The sequence below is a fragment of the Pelophylax lessonae genome (assembly GCF_965119305.1).
Source record: "Pelophylax lessonae genome assembly, chromosome: 2".
Lineage (NCBI taxonomy): Eukaryota > Metazoa > Chordata > Amphibia > Anura > Ranidae > Pelophylax > Pelophylax lessonae.
Window position 1 is genome coordinate 134,810,981 of NC_138769.1, and position 16,840 is coordinate 134,827,820.

At 42.6% G+C, this 16,840-nt stretch overlaps 1 long non-coding RNA gene across 1 annotated transcript; it reads right to left on the reverse strand.

The window, feature by feature from the left end:
• Positions 1-10,516: 10,516 nt before the first annotated feature.
• LOC309546985 lies at positions 10,517-15,476 on the reverse strand. Its single transcript, XR_014224950.1, has 2 exons — positions 15,401-15,476; positions 10,517-10,704 (listed from the first exon to the last, which is right to left on the reverse strand). It is a non-coding gene; the product is annotated as an uncharacterized lncRNA (long non-coding RNA).
• Positions 15,477-16,840: the final 1,364 nt, after the last annotated feature.

Sequence of the window (16,840 nt, forward strand, 5' to 3'; positions counted from 1 at the left end):
TGGTCTCATGGGCCGATGTGAAAATGTGCAGCAAACGTCCCCCTTCCAGCAGGTGAGTGATACAACTCACCTCTCGAAAGGGGGCTGTTTAAATAGGAAAGCGAGTTAGCTTGATGGAAATCAGCTGGTTGTACTTACTTTGTTTCCTCAGGCTGGCAGTTCCCGGTTGGGTTCCCTGGTGCGCAGCCGCCGGACAGGTTCCCCACGACGCATGCGCGCACGCATAGCGAAGCGGAAACCCGTACGGCCGATGCGTTCCACCGGCACGGTCAACATCCGCCGGCGTGAATCGCAAGCGGAAGTGGATGGGCGAGCCAAGAGGATCTCGAGGAGAGCCAATAGCGTACGCCCAAAAGGCGGACCTCCATGAGGGTGTCCGCCTACCGTGCCGGGCATGTCTCCTCGGGCAAAATACACAAATGGGAGATAATGATACTCTGCTTGGTTAAAAAAAGTAATAGTTATTGGATACAGGATACACCTTGGAAATGTTTATTAGAAGTAGATACACTGAAGTGTAATCAAATTTAGGAAGGTTCCCCATGAAGTTATCAGCCCAAGGCAGGGATAAAGAGTACCGGCCAAATGTGACAACTGTGCAGATCAAACAAAACTTTCCTTAATAATTACATGGGAGTTTTTACAAAACCTAGGGAAATAACAAAAAGGAAAAGTATAGAAAATTATATTCAATTGTTGCAAATAATAATAATACCAGATAACAATGAATAATAAACATTACTTATCTGATGTAAAACTAGAAAGGAAAGTGTAGGGCAATAAACGGAAAACAATGAATATTGATTGTCCCATATCTAGATGAAAATTGTAAAGAAGTTAGAAATTGATAGAGAGATGTCAGAGGGAGCCTATTGCTCCATGCCTCCTGATGTGAATCCTTCTAGAAAAGGTTTATAGGAAACCATTTCGTTTAACCCTGGCGGATCTGTGGCCCTTAGGGTATAGATCCACCGTAACTCCATCTGTAAAATAATTTTGTTCCAGTCCCCTCCGCGGGGACTGGGGTGGATTCTATCTAAAATTAGAAATTTTATTTTTGGGAACTTGCCTGCGTGTACTAGCTTGGTGTGACGTCCTAAAGGTAAGTCTGGATTGCTTGTTTTCATGCTTTTCACATGTCTATTTGCTCGTTTGAAAAATGGCAATTTAGTTTTGCCGACATAGAAACAGCCGCACCCACAGAGGAGTAAGTATACAACTCCGTGGGTGCGGCAATTGGCAAAGTGCTTGGGAAGAAAGGATTGACTGTTCGGTAGTGTTGGATTTTTGGTGGTTAGCATATATCGACAGTAGTTGCAGTTACCACAGATATAAGTGCCCTTCAATTTACAAGGATCTTGATTTTTATGCATTCTAAATTCACTTTGTACCAGCTTCTCCTTTAAGACTGGCACCTTTTTGAAAGTGAACTGGGGGCGATCTGGGACATATTTCCCCACAGTGGGGTCCAAAGTTAACACATGCCAGTATTTTGACACAATTTGTCTTATATTTTAGTGTTGCTCAGAGTATTTCATAATAATTCTCAGAATGTGGTCAGGTTCCTTGGAAGCCCTAGGGGCTAATAAGGTTTTTCTATCAGATGCAACTGCCTTTTTGTAGGCTTTTTTTAGAGTGGTTATTGTGTAGCCCCTAAGAAGGAGTCTATCCCTTAAATTGTTTGCAGCAAGCTGGAAGCTTTGCAGATCCGTACAATTGCGCCTGATCCTCAAGTACTGTCCGAATGGAATCGAACGAACGAGAGTCTCGGGGTGGAAGCTCGAGGCATGCAGGACGGTGTTCCCCGCAGTGGGCTTGCGGTAAAGACCACTGCGGAGAGCACCATCCTCACCCTGGTGAATCTCCACATCCAGAAACGTGACACATTTTTGATCAAAGTTCATAGTGAACGTAAGGTTAAATTCATTCTTGTTCATTCTGAGCAGACAACTGTGTAATAATTCCGTTGGTCCTTGCCATAACATGAAAATATCATCTATGTAACGGACCCACAAGACAATGTGGTCCGTGTACATAGAGGTTGAATCATCGTGTAAAAAGAATTGCTCCCACTCCCCCAGGTACAAATTGGCGTAGGATGGGGCACAACATGTGGCCATCGCTACGCCTTGCACCTGGAGGAAATGGGAGCCGTTGAATGTAAACACATTATGGAGGAGTATATAGTGCAAAATAGACACCATAAATTCACCATAAGCATCAAATTTGCCACTTTGCATGAGTGTATGTCTCACAGCCGAGATCCCACGATCATGCGGGATCGAGCTGTATAGGGCTTCTACATCTATAGTAACCAATAAGCAATTTTCAGGAGTGATAACATTTTCAATTATTTGTAGAAAATGAATTGTATCGCGTACATGTGAGGGTAGGGCAGTGACGAAGGGTTTCAAATATGTGTCCACCAATTTACTCGCATTATCCGAGATTGATCCTCTTCCCGAGATAATGGGTCGCCCTGGTGGATTAGTGGCGTGTTTGTGGATTTTCGGAAGTGCGTAAAAGGTTGGAGTCACTGGAAATGATATACGGATAAATTCCCATGTCTGTTTAGGGATTGTGCCATTTAAATATGCAGCATCTATTAGTTGGTAAAAAGTTTGTTGGTATTTAACCACAATATCAGAGGTGATTCTGCGGTACCAATTGTGGTTTTTTTAAAATATTTTGGCACATTTGGATGTATTGATTGCTATCCATAATGACAACATTGCCGCCCTTGTCAGCCTGTTTGATTGTGATTAAATGATTATCTGCTAATTTTTTGATCGCTTGTTTTTGTTGAGATGTGATGTTTGGTTTAGATGGTGAACGAGTATGGAGTTTGTCCACTTCTTTGGAGACAAGCTTGACAAAGGCGGCAATGTTGGCATTGGATGTATTGGGAAATTTGTCAGACTTTTTCTTTAGCAGTGATGTCTGAGCAGTGAGGGAGGGCCCCTCAGAGTCTACATCTGCTAGCAATGCTGGCAGATCTATTTTATCTATAAAGGTCTTCATTTTCTTCAAGTAAGGATATTAAGGTTTCAAGGGCTGGATCTTTTTTCGTAGAGGACTGTGTGGAATTTTGTTTATCAAATAGGACTTTGAAATTAAGTTTCCGGGCAAAAAGGTGTAAATCTTTTATAAATTCGAACTTATCCAGTTTGGCATTTGGACAGAAACTGAGGCCCTTAGATAGAACCTCAGCTTCATCCATGGATAGTTTGTAGCTTGAAAGATTGATGATTGACAAGTCAGGTTGCTCGGGAGTACTAGAAACTGTATGAGGCAAGTTTGCTGCTGTGTCCTCTATGGTGATGATAGGGTGGTTGGAGTGATTTTTGGGGCTCGTTGGTGGAGTGCTTCTAAAAAAATGGAATCCTGTAGATTCAAAGTGGATAGGAGTGATGGTGGAGGGTGGGCGGAAGGGGGAACATTGGAGTTGAACCCACCAGGTGGTTCATCCATATTTGGTGATTGTGTGGGGGGATTTTGCGATTTGAATAAAGAGAGATTGGTTTTGTGGCCCTGTTGTGTGTTTGATTTTTTCGTGGATTGTTCCATCGTGGAATCACCTTGGTATGTGCGTTTGCCTCGGTCAGAGGTTTTAGGTCTCATGGCATTAAGTGAGGGATGTGATCCATTTTTGAGTGGGGGATGTGCTGGAGTGTCTTGAGGTAATTTATTAGGTATATTATTATATGTGGATTTGATGGGATTCCACCTATACGCTTTGCCTTGTTGGAAGGCATGGATGTCTCGGTTGAGCTTCTTTTGTTTTTTAATTAGAATATTTCTATTAAAAATTTCTAGATGTTCTTTCAATTGTTTTTCTTTTTCCTGAAATAATTTATGAGTTTTATATTTGTGAATTTTGTTCGCAAATAAGCTCAATTTCGACATCCAATTTAGCGGCACGGGTGGTATGTTCATCTATTAAAAGAGTCATAAGAGACACTGAACATTCATTGAGAGTTTTTTCCCATTTGGTCTTAAATTCTCGGTCCAGATCCTCGAGCGTACGCTATTGGCTCTCCTCGAGATCCTCTTGGCTCGCCCATCCACTTCCGCTTGCGATTCACGCCGGCGGATGTTGACCGTGCCGGTGGAACGCATCGGCCGCACAGGTTTCCGCTTCGCTATGCGTGCGCGCATGCGTCGTGGAGAACCTGTCCGGCGGCATGCGCACCAGGGAACCCACCCGGGAACTGCCAGCCTGAGGAAACAAAGTAAGTACAACCAGCTGATTTCCATCAAGCTAACTCGCTTTCCTATTTAAACAGCCCCCTTTCGAGAGGTGAGTTGTATCACTCACCTGCTGGAAGGCGGACGTTTGCTGCACATTTTCACATCGGCCCATGAGACCACCAAGGTAATTTGATCTGGATTCACTTACAGATTTGAGGTTACATGTTATGTAAATTGCTTGTCAGCATTGCTGCATCTGCCGAATCAGCCCTTCTTTTATATGCTGCTTTAGCTTCTAACTAGCAACGGTTTTTGCTGAATGGGTTTCTATCCTACATTAAATGGGCTATGTTTAATGGCCGGGGCAGTTTGGTGCATTCCGACTACCTAAGGATACCAGCAAATGGTATAATCATGATCAGCATTATTATTAACTATTTTTCTTTGTTCTATCAAACAGTCAAACTTTTTTCTCTTTCTTTTTTGAGCATATGCAGCAAGGTTGGACAAATTTGATTTACAACATAACAAGCGTAATCACTAATTTCGTTGCTACCTTAGCAATTATATTTACAAACTTTTTTCTAATTACCCCCTTTTCCTCACCTGGCAGATCTCCCAATTCTATTGGGTTTCAGCTGTCTCCAATCAGCTTTTTTAGTTGATGGGCATAAACAATTGGAGGTTGGCTATATGAACTATCCCTGCTTCTAAATCGTTCATCTTCTCCAATGAAGCACCCCAATGCAGCGATGAGAAAAACCCAGCCACTTGATTTTAACAATATTGGCAGGCATACACTTTAAACAGTCACACGGCAGATTCTGTAAGTGTTCCTTGTTATTCTCTTTTATATTGACATTCCATGTGGACTGTTTTACCATGCAATAATTGTCTTATAAGTGCATTGTATATTTTCTAAATTGCATATTTGTAACAATTTTGCATATATGCCATTGATTAATTACTCCTGTGATTGATCACTTACAGACCGCTATTGTAAGGTTTCCCCTGAAGAAGGAGCCTTGACTTATGTCTTTGAAACGCGTCGGGCACTCACCTTCAACACAGCGGTATCCCCATGCCATATGACTACATGAATTGTATTAAGCTTGCCTTATTCTTTTAAAATTCCTTTTGTACATGTTATTATTCTTCAATAAATTTGTTTATATGTTGAAACCAATTTTCTTGTATTTATCCATGTGCCTATAAAGTCCCACCCCTAGGGGAATTTCTCTACTGTTGTATATTTTGGGATGTGGCACTTTTTTGGAGTGATCTCCCATGAGCACATTATTTGTAAAGAGACAGCAGAGGGTGCTGTGTTTCACTTCTACAAATAGGACTCTGTCTAGACAGCTAGTGTTAGGGGGACAGGCTCTTCCAGTTAAAGGAGGACCCCGGCGTGTCAAGACACTGGCTAGCAGAGGCAGTCAGGGAGGGAGTGGAAAGGTTGCCCTTGCATTTTTGAAGGAGGGTTTTTCCACTCAACTGTTCAGGAAGTTAGGCCTATAATTTTCTTATGCATATTATTATTATTATTAAGGATTTCTATAGCGCCAGCAATTTACGCAGCGCTTTACAATAATAGAGGGAGACAGTACATATACAATACAATAAAATACAAGAGGATTTAGAGGGCCCTGCTCAGAAGAGCTTACAATCTATGCATATGCAGCTGTCTAACTTTTGCTTCCTTTAATCTCTGGGTGATGACTGATTTAGAAGTAGTTAGTCAGGAACATTGTACTGTATTTTTGTTCGTTGTTCCCCACCAAATGAGTTTGTTTGGTGGGGGGTGCATCAGTTATCATGCACTTGAAACTGTGTATATACATATACAGCAGAGTGTAAAGATATATTTTTTCACGCTAATTTATTTGTAAATTTGTTTTCCCTTTTCCCCCTTTCCAGGTTTGTGGGATACTCCGGATTTTTGGCAGTTTTTAATAGGAGGCATTTGCCTCAGAGTCAGAGGGACCTGACTCGTTTGGTGTTGGGTGGGTGTAGCACCCTACAGGTAGGTGGTAGGTAAATGTATAGTGGGCCTTGTCTGCCTAACAGCAGGGCCATGATTCTTTAGTAAGGTGTCATGAGTTCCAGATGTGTTGAGCTGAAGGGGAAGTCTCCGCTCTGGCTCCTGTGCTATTCAAGCGCCGGGCCGGGTGTGAGACTGCAACTGTGGGAGACAGGGAGAGTGGGTTGAGGCTGGAAGCCCACATGAAAGTTACAGAGGGGGTACATAGTCAGTGGACCCTGAAGAGTAACAAGTGTAAAGGGGGCGCCTGCGGTAGGGCCCCTGAATTATACAGTGTCGGTTGAGAGGTGCATTCATACAGGAACCTTTAGCAATCAACTACAAGCCAGTGCAAGGCTGGGGAGTGTAGTCAGTGACTCTGCAAGTGTCAGAAGCTCTTTATTCTACAGTCCTGGATCTTCTGGACTTAAAGTCGGGGATCTAGCACTTCTTTCAAGTTACAGTGTGTTACTAGCGTCAGTGAACACTGGTTAGCGTCGGCTGGCATCAGGACAGCGTTAACAGACATTTATTTTTAGAAAGTCCCAAGTGTATACAGTAAGGCTCCATGTACACGGGACGTTGTAAATGGCCGTTTAGGAGCAGTTGGGCGTTTTTTTCAGAAGCCCCTGAACCCACCTGCATGTTATCTTATCTGTCCATATATACACAGGGTCATTTGCAGGCAGTTGAGTTCAGGGACGTTTTTTGGAACGCAATTATTTGCGTTCGAACGTGTGTTTCCCGGCGTTTCAAACGCAAAAACAGGACCCAACGCGACCGAACGTGATGAAGTACGTTCAGCCACGTTATACGTTTTTTTTTTCTTCCATTCAAAATCAATGGTTCCCTATGGGAGCCTATTGATTTGAATGGAAGTCGCACCGCAAGTCGGATCAGGATGATCCGACTTGCTGCTGTGAGAATCTTGAGGGGGAACTCCACGCCAAAAATGGGAAAAAAACTGCGTGGGGGTCTCCCCCAGGTTCCAAACCAGGCCCTTCGGGTCTGGTATGGAATTTGAGTGTAGCCCCACACCGAAAAAAGGGCGTGGGGTCCCCCCCAAAATCCATACCAGACCCTTAACCGAGCATGCAGCACGGTAGGGCAGGAAGGGGGAGGGGACGAGCGAGCGGCCCCACCCCCCCTGGACCATACCAGGCCACATGCCCTCAACATGGGGGGGTGTTGGTGCTTTGGGGCAGGGGAAGCTCTGCACTCCCCACCTCAAAGCACCTTGCCCCCATGTTGATGGGGAAAAGGGCCTCATCCCCACAACCCTGGCCGGTGGTTGTGGGGGTCTGCAGGCAGGGGGCTCATCGGAATCTGGATGCCCCCTTTAACAAGGGGGGCCCCAGTTCCCGGACCCCCTTCCTATGTGAATGGGTATGGGATACACTGTACCCCTACCCATTCACTCCATAAAAGGCAGTGTATGTAAATAACGACAGGAGATGTTTTGGAAAATTTATTAAAAATCTTCATCCGGACTTTTCCGCTCTGGTCTTCTCCCTCTCCGCTCTTCTTGTCTTCTCCTCTCCGCTCTTCTGGTCTTCTGCTCTTTTGCTGTCCGCTCTTCTGCTGTCCAATCTTCTGCTCTTTTGCCCTCGGCTCTTCTTCTTCCTCCGGTCCTCCTCAGACAATGTCTCCGGTGATTATGCCGGTCTCCGGTCTCTGCAGCTTGTTATATAGCCATTGTGGCTGCCAGGTGACGTCTTTAGGAGACCCCGCCCCCTCATGTCACAGATGCTTCCCCCCAATGAGAAGAACAGGTGTCCTTTAATCATCTGGAGCATGGCATCAGTACCAAGGCACTGACCAGCTGGTGGGATTCTGCCATGTCTGGGGTTCCCGGGAAGCCCTCTGGATACCAGAGATGAGAGGCAATGGACCACCATCAGCGGGGTACTTTGGAGCGATCCATAGGAAAGGAGAGAGACAGCTAGCTCATAGTTCAACATCCATCATTAAAACCCTGAGAGTGTATGAAGAAGATAGAGGGGTTGTGGAAACTATCTATCCATCCATCTATCCTAAAGAATATCATCGGTCCAAGTGATATCTATCACAGACACGCTCTTTTGAGTGTGCAGTGAGGTAAGCGGCCATTGCACACAGTTTGTATTTTAGTTCACTGGAGTGATATATCACGGTCATCAGACAACACTTTCTGCACTTATTTGCTTGTATTCACAAGGAAGTCACCTGATATACTTATTGTTTTACCTGCTCAAGTCACTCTACCATTGGGAGTCACCATTGATTCACATTATTCACTATATGGACTATTTTTAGTTTGTAATTTTTGTTGATCCTGCCACTTGTACTGTTGCACTATATCACTTTTTCTGGCATATCACGTGCACTATTATGTAGCATCCTTTACCTATTATCTTGGATTTTTAAGAGAAGAACATTGCTTTAACACATCATTTATCCATCTGTACCTTTTATCATTCTGATTGATACACTTATATGATCTTTTAATTTTTAGATCATCTTTTACTGACACACAACTTTTATTATTTTTTATTCAACACGTACAGATTCGCACACATTTATCCATCTGTACCGTTCACTCACATCATCATATTAGTGTAAGTTTCTTTATACATTTTGTCTATATTGGATCCACAGATTGGAAGATATACCCTATTCATCTTCTGTAAATCATCCATCTGTACGGATGTGTGTATTTATCCATCTGTACTATTTTGAAGAACACAGTAATTAGATATTTTTATCGTAACACTTTTTATCTTATATTTATAGCACATCAGTTTTACATTTGGATCATGTGGATTGTTTTGGAATATGAATCATACATGAATCAGCGCCGATTTTTAAATTAATTTATACAGTGTATGCAAACATGATATTAGTTTGTGCCCCTCCAATCAATTGACACTGCACAACTGTGTATATCGGGGGCAGGAACATCCCTGCAGGTGACACTACAGAATGTGCTCATCCTGGAATATACACAACTTTCAGTGATCAGAAAAAATATTGCGGGGGCGTGGCTTGGGACGCGATGGAGGTGGCAGCACATTAGAAGAGCTCCATGACACAGACGGCTCCGCAGCTTACACTCACGGCTCCACTGGCTTTATAACATGGGCAGGACGGACAATGGACGAACGCCTGCATATTATCACATAAATGCTTTGTAAGCTCTAGATTTCAGGAGAATGCCTACAAACTTCTCACGGGCTGGTACTTCACTCCTGATAGGCTTCACAAATGGTTCCCTTTAAACCTCGAACTTGAGCTGGAGATGTGGCCAGTCTCCGGGCACATTAGTACATATCTGGCGGGACTGCCCACAGATTTCGAGCTTTTGTAGCCAGCTCTGTGATCTTATCCGTGAAATTACTAGCACCACTATCTCTCTTACACCTGAATGCTACTTTCTACATATAGCGGATTGCTCACTCAGTACGTATTAGAAGTCGATAGTACGTTTTTTACTCAATGCAGCTAAGTCCTTGATTCCCAGACGCTGGAAATCCACTTCCACGCTACGATTAAAGAGTGACTCCTGACGGTGAATGAGATCTATAACATGGAGGAATCGGTAGCGGTTGCTAATGATAACCTCAAGAGATTAAACAAAATGTGGTCCGCTTGGCATGTCTTTCGATACACCTCTCGCTATGAAACCCTCACCGATTCTCATTGTACGCTAACATGAAACGCTCTAACCTCCTATACTGGAGGTCTACATTTCTGTCACTGCTTCTCCATTGTACATGCAAGAGAGCCATGATGGTTCTCTACTACCTACAAGATATCCTTTCTATTTATGCTTGGATGTACTGCTTTTTTGATACCCCTTACCTTCCCCTCTCCTCCCTTTCCACACTACTGACATTCTAATTGACCCAGAAGTTGGTTCTTCAGCAGCCATAATTTGTTAAATGTATATTCTGCTCACTAGGCAATTTACCTTTACCAATTAGGTATACCCTGTTATTTGGTTATCTAGCCTATTATGATGGTATACCTAATACTAATGCTAGATGGTTAGCTTACCATAACCTATACTGTGATTTACCTTAGGTATTATGAGGAGTTTGCATATAATAACTGAGGCCCTGTCATAAACGAAGAAACTTCACGTTGTTATCATTGCACTGCTTTGCCTCGTTGTATGTTGATGTACTTATTGCTTGATGAATATCATTTTCTGTATTTTGTTGTTTTTCTTTAATAAACTTTGATTGTGAAAAAAAAAAGGAAATATTTATTGCAGCCTTGGTTCTGACAGACATGAGCCATCTTTTTATCCACTCTATCTATCTCTTTGGTATTGACAATTCCACCTACACCTATAGGGCAAAGTACAGTAACTACACAAATGATAAAAAGAACTAAAAAGGGATTTTACACTTACTTTAAATATTTTGCATATTCAGGATCCTTCCAGTAGAGCAGGTATTTCAGATAATTATCAAATGACTTGTCCTTGAAGAATCCCCGCTGTGCTAGAACTATAGAGAAGGCAACAATAAATTACTGTACATGATCATACTCAGTAGAAGATAGCACTTCATAAAGAGTCAAAAATCAACTCATCAAATCAATTAAAAAATCAGCACTGTACAAAAGATATATGAGCAATACCAGTTCAGAGCAAAAATATTATAAGGTGTAGGTCCAGTCAAAAACGTTATTGAAAAGCCTTAGCTTAGATGCAGGAACGGTTAGAATTTCCGTCATGTGTTTCTTGCTGTCTATATCCTTTCATACGCTCAATATTCGTAACAATTCTAAGACTAATATTTTTTCTTTTGCCTGGCTTTCATGCTGACCCCTCTGACTTCAGTAGTTTGAGTCACTGACCAAGAAAAATAAGGGCCATTCACACCAACACAGTTCAATAGCTCAGCGTATAACAAGCATGTTACCACAATGCATATTAATGCACTGCATACATATTAGTGATTTGTGCTGCCATTAACCTCTTGCCGACTGGCCCACATTTTTTACTGCGGGGACCCACTCCTTCTCTTATTGGACGCAATGTCCGCTGGGACCCGCCGATCATTCAAGGCACAGGTAGAGCGGTGATCTGCCTATGTGAACAAGGCATATCGCCGTTCTGTGACAAGGGAAGGCAGTGATCTTGTGTTTATGCTAAGAAAAAACATGGATCTCTGCCTTCCCACAGTACAAGCATCCCCCCCCCCACAGTTAGCAAGCAATCCCTAGGAACACATTTAATCCTTTTATCGCCTCTGATGTTAACCCCTTCCCAGCCAGTGTCATTAGTACAGAGACAGCGCATTTTTTTTTTTAGCACTGATGACTGTATTATGGTCACTGGTTTCAATAAAAAGTGTCAAGTAAGTGTCAGTGTCCAATTTATCCGCCGCAGTATCAGTCCTGCTATAAGTCACTGATCGCCGCCATTACCAGTTAAAAATATAGAAACAAAAATTCCATAAATATATTCCATCGTTTGTAGAAGCTATAACTTTTGCGAAAACCAATTAATATAAGCATATTGGGATATTTTTTTACCAAAAATATGTAGCAGAGTACATATTGTCCAAAATTGATGAAGAAATTCGATTTTTATTTTTTTTTTTTTTTATTAGATAGGTTTTATAGCAGAAAGTAAAAAATATTATTTTATTTTCAAAATTGTCAGTCTTTTTTTGCTGATAGAGCAAAAAAAAAAAAAAAAAAAAACTGCAAAGGTGATTAATTACCACCAAAAGAAAGCTCTATTTGTGGGGAAAAAAAAAGGATATCACTTTTATTTGGGTACATTATCGCACAACCTTCACTGACTCAAAGTACTGCAGCCATTTAACCATCAGGTCATACTTAAAAATATGCTCTTTACAGCATAATACACTCTGCACCAACTTAAAAAGGAAGTAAACCCTCCTCTGACACTTGTACCTATAGGTAAGCCTATGATAAGACTTACCTATAGGTACTGTAAATATCTCCTAAACATGTACCGTTTAGGAGATATTTACCTTAGATGTATCCAGTGACCTCACTGGCGCATGCGCTCTGAAGGAACGGCCGCTCGTGCCGTTCCTTCAGAACTCCGTGCCTCACTGTCGGCTCCCGCGCGCGTGCGCGGGAGTGACGTCACCGCGGCTCCGGCCAATCAGATGGCCGGATGCCGCGATCCCGGAAGACGGGCGACTGGACATGTCGCCCGTCATACAGGTAAGCGATGGCACGGCCGGGGCTCGTTCTAAGGTGAGTATTTCATAATGAGCTAGTATGCGATGCATACTAGCTCATTATGTGTTTCTCTTGCAGGGTACAAAAGGAAAAAAAAAAAAAGGGTTTACAACCTCTTTAAAGCAGAGCTCCACCCAAAAGTGAAAGCTCCGCATGTCTGCCTCCCTTCCCCCCCATATGCTGCCATATTTGGCACCTTTCTGGAGGGGGGGGGGGGGGAAGCAGGTACCTGGCTTTGACGGCGAAGTGAGCTGGAAGTTCGGGCCATTCACAAAGCACAGTGCGATTCGCACGTGCACAGTAGGGAACCGGCTGTGAAGCCACCAGGCTTCACTGCCAGTTTCCGCTACCCAAGATTGCAGCGCCAGCACCTGAGAGCTGATTCAACAATAAGCTCAAGTGAGGACACCGCTGGATGCCTGGACAGGTAAGTGCCCTAATCGTACAAGTCAGCAGTTACAGAATTTGTAGCTGCTGACTATTTTTTTTTGGGGGGGAACAGAACTCTTTAAAAAAAATCCCTAACTAAATGCCCTTTTTAGTTACCTAAAGCCAGTCATGTTTCCTTCTGGCGGAGTCCTTCTTGTGATGTCTATGTCACTGCTTGTATGACATGGACACTTCCTATTGGCTGTCCAGTGGCGGTCTCCTCTCAAGATCCAGAAGAGAAGTGACATCCTCAAGGGAATCAATGATTGAGGGATCATCCTTAGCGGTCCTCCGCACCCAAAAATTATACCAGCAGAGGACCTGCTTCAACAGGTAAGAACATAAAAATTGCAGAATGGGTTACGGGGGAAGGGGGGGGGGGGTGTCATATTTTCTATGCAATGAGGCTTAAAGGAGAAGTTCACTTTTGGAACATGTTACACTCATATTCAGGATGTAACATGTTATAGATGGTGTTGAAGATAATCGTAAAATCGATGCATCGCGATTCAGCCTTAAACAATTCTGTATTGATGCAGAGAATGGCTGAACTGTGACTGTGTCAATGACCTCCCTGTCAGAGTCCTTCCCTCCCTCCTCCTTTCCATGTGTATGTCACACACAGCGGGGATCTCCGGCTGCGACACTGACCTTGAATCCGAAATGCTCCGCGGCCGATGTAACAAAGTCCCGCCTCCTTTGATAGACAGCACACTGATCCAATGCTGGGAAATTGAATCAGTGTGAGGTGTATCATAGGAGCCGATCCAGGAGGTGGGAGTTTGTTGACAGCGGCCGCCGGGCAATTCAAATCCAAGCTCCGTGTCACAGCGGGAGATCCCCGCTCTGTGTGATTCAGGCACTGATGAGGCTGCACTTGATGGGCATTGGTGAGGCTGCACTTGATGGGTTATTGAAGAAAACCATGGGCAGTAATTGTGATGCATCGAGGAACTGAATCTAATAGATGTCAGGATATTCGGAATCAAACCAAATCATGAAACCAGTGAAGGTGCACCAGCTCCCGTTCCCCTGTTCACGTCCGCTCGGGGCTCCTCCCACCAGACCGAGTCATCCATTCACAGTGTTCTGTGAATGGGAAAACTGCAAGGTTCTCAATGAACTACCAGGGCGCTGTTGAGAGCTGTGCTAGTTCATTAAGTCTTCCTGTCACAGTGTAACTGCCTGGCCGTATCAGCCAGAGGTACAGCCAGACATATACACAGACAGTCTGCAGACCCTTGGCATTACAACCACAATCTGCCGATTGTGGGTGCAATGCTTTACAGGTTCATTACAAAAAAAATAATAAAAATAAATGCATATTTTTTTACCTGCAAAAAAATGTACATTTAATATTTTTTTTCAGTAAAGGTGAACTTATCATTTAACCACTTCCGGACCACCCACCGTGTATTTATGTCGCTAATTTGACGTTAAATACCAGAGTTATGGCAGCAGATAGCTGCCATAACCCTGGTATTTTCCTACACGGCCTGCGGTTCTCTTTTAGATAAAAGTGGTCCCAGTGGCAGATTCATCACAGGATCACTTTTATGGGCAGCGGGAGAGGTACCCACCCACTCCCGCCGCTTCCCAGTCATTTTCTCCACTTACCAAAGCCTTCTGTATTAGGGAAAACAATCCGGTCCTTTCAGGTCCTAGACAGGTAGTCGAGTAAGGGCAAGATGGCCTCGGGGGACCGGAGTGATGTCAGACGTCGCTTCCGCCCAACAGATAATTTTTTTTTTTGGGTCGATGTGAGATCTTTTTGACCCCAGATTTCACATTAAAGAGGACCTGTCCTGCTTATTTCTATTACAAGGGATGTTTGCATTTCTTGTAATAGGGATAAAAGTGATCAAAAAATTTTTTTTTTTAAAGGGACAGTGTAGAAAAAAATAAAATGAAAGCGTATCGTTCCTCCAAGCTGGTGCGCAAAAACGAGCGCATACGCAAGTCGCGCCCACATATGAAAATGTTGTTCAAATCACACATGTGAGGTATCGCCGTGATCGTTACCTCCTTTGTAACTCTAAACTGGTACTAAACTAGAATTTTTTAAAGTGTCGGCTATGGAGATTTTTAAGTACCATTTTTTGTTGCCATTCCACGAGCGTGCGCAATTTTGAAGCATGGCATGTTAGGTATCAATTTACTCAGCGTAACATCATCTTTCACATAATAGAAAAAATCTGGGCTAAGCTTACTTACAGTACTTCTTAATGCACAAAAATAATATTTTTTTTCCAAAGAAATTGCGTTTCTAAGACCACTGCACAAATTCGATGTGACAAAGTAACGATCTCCATTTTATTCTCTAGAGTCTCTGCTAAAAAAAAAAATATATATATATATATATATATATATATATAATATTTGGGGGTACTAAGTAATTTTCCAGCAAAAAATACTGAATTTAACTTGTGAACAACAAGAGTCAGAAATAGGCTTGGCCCAGAAGTGGTTAAAAGAAAATGTCCACCGCTTTATGATTTGTAAATGAACAAAATAGACACGACTAGGAAACTATTTCCATAATATATTTACAGTTAAGGTAATTAGGATTTGCTAGGCACTGAACAAACTCTAATTCCAACTGGAACCGATATCGGGCTTGTTCATCTAAAAGAAGAGATAAAGGAAATGTCAGCATTCCTTACATATGTGTCATACTAATTTAAAGCAGTATTAAACCCAAAGCCAAAAATTTTATATATTGCAGCTGCATTATTTATTTTTTTTTCCCTTTAGGCTTCTTTCACACGGGCGTTCCTTTTTTTTTTGCCCGATCAGTTCCTTTCTTTTTTTTTTGTAACGGACACGGATGACACTTGTGTCATCCGGTCCGTATGTCCGTTTTTCATCCCATCCGTTTGCGGATGAAAAACTGACATAATGCATGTCTATGTAAATACGGATGTCAGCGGATGACACCACTGACATCCGTTTTTGCGTCCGTTACGTTTTTTGAAAGGAAGAAAAAATAGGGTTCTCCTCCGTTCAAAAAAACTGAACTGAACTGACGAAAAACGGATGTCAGCGGATGATCATCCACTGACATCCGTATTTACATGGAGATACATCATGTCCGTTTTTCATCCGGAAACAGATGGGATGAAAAACGGACAGCCCGTGTGAAAGAGCCCTTAGGCTTTTTTCCCCTCAGTTTTCACTTGGTGATCTGGTCAGTAACACACCTCCGGTATTAAAGTGCCCCCACTCTGAATGAAGGAGCACAGAGGGCACCATTGGACAACATCATTGTCAGTCTGCAGAAAGTGTCAAGTTAGATGTACTAGCAGATTTAAATACACTAACAAATTGAAGCCAAACCACAGCTAATACTTTATAATTAGTTACAGCAAACTGTTTTTTTCCATTTTGGGATAAAGATTTTACATAAATAAAAGCTGATCATTGTAAGCATCCCTGTCAAAACACCTGGAAGAGAGCTTGTTCTTTAAAGAAAAAAAAGAAAAGAAAAAACAGACCAACAAGGCTAGATCACCAGGTGAAAATAGAAGAAAGAAAGCCTAAAGCAGGCCATAGATGGCTTGAATCTTGACCGGTTTAGCAGCTTTTGCCTTTCTTTCTTCTATTCTCCCCTGGTGATCTTGCCGTGTAAGTCTGTTGATTTTCGTTATTTTTAACTATATATGGGCAGGGCTGAACGTACCCAAGTTAATTGATCCATCGACTTGCCTGTTGGATTTTATATGTGATTATTGCTAGTGGCTATTATAGCCGCTAGCAATAATCACTGTTTTTATGGGAAGGGTGGCTCCCCCTGCCCCACCGTCGGGAGAACACCCTGCTGGGAAGAATCAAGCGATTTTCTTTCCTGTAACTCGTGGTTGCAGGAAAGAAAATCGCTCCATTTATGACCAGCTTAAAAAAGAAAGCTAAAGAAATCATCACATCTAAGAATTGGTAAGCTGCAATATAATAAATGTTTGCTTTTGGATTTAATACTGCTGTAAAACTGTA